The 6,000-nt window shown below is 43.9% G+C and overlaps 3 pseudogenes; 2 read left to right on the top strand and 1 right to left on the bottom strand.

The window, feature by feature from the left end:
* Positions 1 to 165: 165 nt before the first annotated feature.
* LOC147000266 (sentrin-specific protease 2 pseudogene) lies at positions 166 to 1,202 on the bottom strand (annotated as a pseudogene).
* Positions 1,203 to 1,443: 241 nt separating this feature from the next.
* LOC147000265 (sentrin-specific protease 2 pseudogene) lies at positions 1,444 to 2,100 on the top strand (annotated as a pseudogene).
* Positions 2,101 to 2,228: 128 nt separating this feature from the next.
* LOC147000264 (dihydropyrimidinase-related protein 3-like) overlaps positions 2,229 to 6,000 on the top strand; it is a 50,516-nt pseudogene continuing 46,744 nt past the window's right edge.

Below are 6,000 nucleotides of genomic sequence, written 5' to 3'. Positions count from 1 at the left end.
AGGACCCACAAATGGAACTGGCTCCTACAGCTTGTCCAAAGTCTACCTCTCATAAATGTCCCCCAAAAATGTTAAGACAGAAGCTTTTTAAATAGTCATTGTGTTTACATTCCAATTCACAAAAATATGGCAGCAGATACTGGGGTAATTTATCAGTTAAAAAGCTCAGACCACTGATATTTTCCTTGTGAGTAAGCCATTGTTTCCACTTCCTAGGCGAAGTCGGGCAGACACTTCTTCTGACAGATCAGGCTCCATTTGGTGTCCTCTTGTACCTTCCTTTTCAAATCGGAGTCCCACCACCTTCTCTGTATCAGCTTTTCCTTTTGAATACCTATTTTCACTTCTCATTGAACAGAGAGGTCCTCTTGTTTCAACAACTCCAAACTGTTTTGGAACAAAATGGGTTGTTCTGACACCATGATTCTGGTCCTCCACCAAGCCTTTGGTCTTTAATGTGTCCATCTGAATTCTCTGAGAACTGTGGTGTGAAACTGTGGGGGGAACGTGCTTCCATGAGCACCTTCTTTAAGATGCTCCAATAACTTTTGATACTTCTCCCTTTCATCATTTTGGACACCCTCCTCCACGGTGCAGTGGGTACACCTTATACCCTTGCCACCCTCTTCAGAAATCATCTCTGTCATACCTTGCTCCTGAGGCTTCCATGTTAAGGAACTCTCTGGATTGCTTTTGCTATGGCGAAGACCACTTGGCCTTCTATTATAGCCTTCTGATTTCAGCTTAAAACGAAAGGAGGGCAGGACTCTCCTTGGCTGATAGTGGGTCACTGTCACTCTGATCTTTGGATAGTCACTTATTCCGTTAGGAGATTTATTACCCAGTTTCAGCATGCTGCTGCAGGATCCAGAACTCATCAGCTCACAAGATGAAGAGTTGGAAAAGACCTCTCCAGAAGGGGCCCCATTCCATGTTCCATTACAAGCAGAAGACACATTGGGTTTTGTGGTCAGCTGGAACGGGAATCCAAATAAACTCGCAGCATTGTAGAGACTGTTCTTCACTTGGTGAATAAAGCAATCTAATCTTGGTCTTTTGGCTGGGATCTCATCAGTGTCCACTGCAGTAGAAAACAGAGTGCTGCTGGAGCGCCGCCTCTTGAGTAGTGCGTGGGCCCTGGGCTCGGGCCGCTCACACAAGGGAAGAATGGTGCCAAGAATCTTAGCCAGCCATCTGTACATTCCAGGCCTGAGCAGCAGAGGCGGCCAACACACCCCAAGACGAGAACCCCAGAGCTGTCCTTGCTGCAGCCACCACCACCACCTCTGCCACCACTGCCACTGCCACTGCTGCACCCTTCACTGCTTTGGCCTTAGCCAGGATCAGGCGCGGGAAATATCAGGGCTTGAGATAAAGGAAAAGAACTTCCCAAGCAAAGAGAAGGACAAAAGAACAGAAGATCTCTTTGCACTTACAGAGGACATGGAAAAGGAAATCAGGAATGCCCTGGGCCACGGCCCACCAGATGAGATTTTGAGCAGTGCATTTAAGTTGCAAATCACCCGCGGAGACATCCAGACATTAAAGAACTATCATTGGCTCAATGATGAGGTCATCAATTTTTATATGAATCTTTTAGTGGGAAGGAGTAAAAAGCAAGGCTATCCAGCACTTCAAGCATTCAGTACATTCTTCTATCCTAAGCTAAAGTCTGGAGGTTACCAAGCAGTGAAAAGATGGACCAAAGGGGTAAATCTCTTCGAACAAGAACTTGTTCTGGTACCTAATTCATCGGAAGGTACATTGGAGCCTGGTGGTGATGGACCTATGAAAAAGTGTCTTAAATATCTGGATTCTATGGGACAAAAAGGCCACAGGATCTGTGAGATTCTTCTTCAGTATTTACAGGATCAAAGCAAGACCAAAAGAAATAGAGATCTCAACCTCTTAGAGTGGACCCACTACAGCATGAAGCCACATGCAATTCCTCAACAGTTGAATGGGAGTGATTGTGGGATGTTTACTTGTAAATATGCAGATTATAATTCTAGGGACAAACCTATCACATTCACTCAGCACCAGATGCCTCTCTTGTGGAAGGAGATGGTGTGGGAAATCCTTCACCAGCAGTTGCTGTGACAATGCCCCGCCTGGTCTTCTAGCTGCTGGTGCTTCTTTCATGGATGTTTCCATATACCTCATGCACTGTGGGTTAAAAAGTCCCCGATCGATCATTTCTCTTCTCTCACAGGTACTGAGCTCTCAAGATGCATGAGGGCCTCTCCACAGTGGCCCTGACTAGAGGTGTGGAGGGGCTGCTGGCAACCCTGCTCAGAGCCCTGGACTCTTCACCCCACACAAGAACAAATGCTAATTAATGTGTTTTGTTTTAAAGCGTTATTTCCATAAGAATGTGGGAAATGCAGGATCTGTGATATGAATTGTTCTGTGTGTTCACAGGAATTCACTCACTCATTGGGAAGTGCCCTTTTCCCACTGCTCTTTTATAATTAGCTATAAATAATTTGGACTATTTTTTTCTGAAAAGAATGTTAATCAAACTGCCAGTTCCTGCTGCAGAGAGATATAAGCATGGGGAGGAAGGAGGTGTTCACTAGGTTGTCTAATGCTGGAGTGGGAACTGCTGACATACAGTTAAGGTTCTCTCTTTTAAGGCTTGAAAATGCCAGAAGATATGACGATGCTCTGTTGTAGGATCTGGCTGCCTTTTAGATAGTCTGATGCTATGACATGGGCACAGTTCCTGGAAATGTGACCAAGGAACTCGATCTGTGCATCCTCCAAACTGGGTGTGCGCATCTTAGAGACTTTCTTTTCTAGAACCGAAGTAGCTTGGCTTCCTCTTGAAACTGGATTCAAAGTAACTGTGAGCATACATGTTAAGTCGTAGGTATGGTGAGTGAGTGTGTGAGCCTCACCAGGGAAGGGCTGGCCTGAGCTGTCTGCTTCCAAAGATGCTCCTCAATGAAAGCCTATTTTTCCTCAGAGGTTTTTTTTTAATATATGGCTGAAATTAAGTTCTTGGCTCATCAGCATGCCCTACTCCAGCCCCACTGAGCCTTTGGAGACAGATTTAGTACTTGGCTCTGAAGTTGCCAGGTTTACAGTCATCTATTTTGCATATGAAAGTTTGTATTTTACTTTTTTGTTCATTAAAAATTCTACAGATGTGAAAAAAAAAAAACTCAGACCAAAGAAGAAGAGGAAGAAGAAGAAGAAGAAGAAGAAGAAGAAGAAGAAGAAGAAGAAGAAGAAGAAGAAGAAGAAGAAGAAGAAGAAGAAGAAGAAGAAGAAGAAAAGGCTTCTGCAATTTCAAAATCTTTCTCTGGGATTCATGTCCTTTTTATCAGAAAAATAAAATCTTAAAAATATATGACGTCTCTCAAATATATCAATTTAAGCTGCTGGTCTCCACCAAGGAGTCACTTACTTTTCTCTGTTGAAAATTATAAATTCTTTCTGAACAGCATCAAGATGTTCTTGAAGAAGGCACATGTTCAAGGGGAACATAACAAAGAAACAGAAGCATTCTTAGCTGACACATGCGAACCTCAAGTGGCCAATAACCCACAGAGTATTCAGTGAGCAAAATGGATTGATTGAGGAAGTCCTGTTTCCAGAAGCACACAGATTCTGAGAAGATGACAGGATAGGAATCCCCCTCCTATATATATATTCATCTTCCAATGGAAAATGCAGGTTAATTACAATTTCACTGCTAACATATTAGAGGTTGCCCCACCTCTCTTATCTCTTGCAGAAGACCAGATGGGAAATTATGACAATATCTTTTAAATTCTGGATACCTGTCTTCTGCTTGCTGCTTGCTGCTGTATCAGAAGGGTGAAGCCAAAGACCTTAATGGCCACTGTAGCCTTGCCACTCTTATTACTAGAAGCCCCCAGCATCAGGCAGGGGTAGGCTTCTGACATGACCTCCCCAAGCAGCTCTTGAATGAATTGCACTTCCCTGAGTTTGGTGGGGAGCCTACCTACCTGAAAAGAGTCACTTTTCTTCATTTCCTTCTCCCTTTTAGCCAGTCCTTTCTTTTTCTTGTGAAGAGGTTTGGACTCCAAAATCATTTCTTCCAGGTCAATATTGGGGTCACAATTGAGCCTGCCTTTCTTTAAGGAGGAAAGCAAGGCTCAGTCCTCATATCCCCATATCATTCCTAAGACATAGAAGCCTATCGCCGAGAGTAATGAATAGTCCTGATGGGATAGCCTAAGAATAATAACTTGGGCTCCCTCCAAGGATGTTTAGCATTTAATGACAGCATTATATTTTATATTCTTTGATTGCTTAATTTAGTTATTCTCATAAACGTTTAACTATCCTTCAGTGATTAATGAAGTAGACCATATTAAAATATCATTTCTAAGGTTCAGAATCCTGGATTTATCAGTAGGTCAGAATCATGACCATTGCTTGGTCACCTTCCAAGGTCACTGTCCTAGTTAGGGTTTTACTGCTGTGAACAGACACCATGACCAAGGCAAGTCTTATAAAAACAACATTTAATTGGGGCTGGCTTACAGGTTCAGAGGTTCAGTCCATTATCATCAAGGCATCAAGGTGGGAGCATGGCAGTATCCAGGCAGGCATGGCACAGGAGGAGCTGAGAGTTCTGTCTTCATCCAAAGGCTACTAGTGGAAGACTGACTTCCAGACAACTAGGGTGAGGATCTTATACCCACACCCACAGTGACACACCCATTCCAACCAGGTCACACCTATTCCAACAAGGCCACACCTTCAGATGGTGCCACTCCCTGATCCAAGGATATACATACCATCACATTCCACTCCCTGGTCCCCATAGACTTGTTCAAAAACATGAGTCTATGGGGGGCATACTTAAACATAGCATAATGCAAAATGCATTTAGTGCAACTTTCAAAGTCCTCATAGTCTATAGCAGTTGCAACAATGTTAAAAGTCCAAAGTTCAAGGTCTCTTCTGAGATTCATTCAACTTAATTAACTATAATCCCCAAAGCAAGGCAGGAAACCAGCTGGGCAAACTCCAAACTCTGCATCTCCATGGCTGATGTCAAAGTGGTCTTCAGATCTCCACTCCTTTTTCATCTTTTTTGACTGCAACAAACTGCTTCCTCCTGGGCTGGTTCCACTCCCTGTTAGCAGCTTTCCTCAGCATGTATCCCATGGCTCTGGCATTTTTAACATCTTTGAGTCTCCAAGGCAATTTCAATGTTACATCTTCTTCTTTCAGTGTCGGGGATTCCACTTGATGCCTAAGGGCTGGCATCACTTCTCCATCTCTGTCCTCTGTAGCACTCTATGCTCAGGTTGATCCACTCTATTACGGCTGCTGTTCTTGGTGATCAACCCATGGTACTGACATCTTCAATACACTGGGGTGTTCCACTCCAACTAGGCTTCACCAATAGCCTCTCATAGGCTCTCTTCAGGGTGCCAAGCCTCAAATCCTTTGCATGACCCCTTCAATCCTGAGCCATCAACTACAGCTGAGGCTTCACCTTCTCCACTGGGCTTCCCTTGCCTCTCACAGTGCTAAGCCTCAGCTTCTCTCCATGATCCCTGCATTCCTTCACAAGCAGTACCACCTGAGTGACTCTTACACATTACCAAGTCCAGCCGCAGCATGAGGTACAACCTTGGGTATCTCTGGAACACAGCTTCTTTGTGATCCCAGAAAACAATTTCCAGAAGATTTCACCTCAACGATGCTGGTCTCTTCTTAATCACCGCTAATTCCTTAGCTCCAGCTAACCAGCATCAATTTTCCCAGTAGATCCTTCCATTCTTAACTCTAGAGCCAGAGGCACATGGCTGAAGCTGCCGAGTTCTGCTGCTTACAGGAACTAGAACATGATCCCCTTGTATTATTACATTATCTCTAGCTTTATGTTTTCTAAATCCTTCACTGCCTAAGCTTGGCTATCCTGGTTCTTGCTCTGTAGATTGACCTTGAATGTAGAGATCAGCATGCTTGTCTCATGGGATTAAAGTGTGTACCACCATGCCTGGATCTAAT

The sequence above is a fragment of the Mus caroli genome, unplaced genomic scaffold (genome assembly GCF_978045245.1).
Source record: "Mus caroli unplaced genomic scaffold, Mus_caroli_1 scaffold_19, whole genome shotgun sequence".
Taxonomy (NCBI): domain Eukaryota; kingdom Metazoa; phylum Chordata; class Mammalia; order Rodentia; family Muridae; genus Mus; species Mus caroli.
Note: the sequence above shows the minus strand (reverse complement) of the source record. Positions and strands in the feature narration are given on the sequence as shown.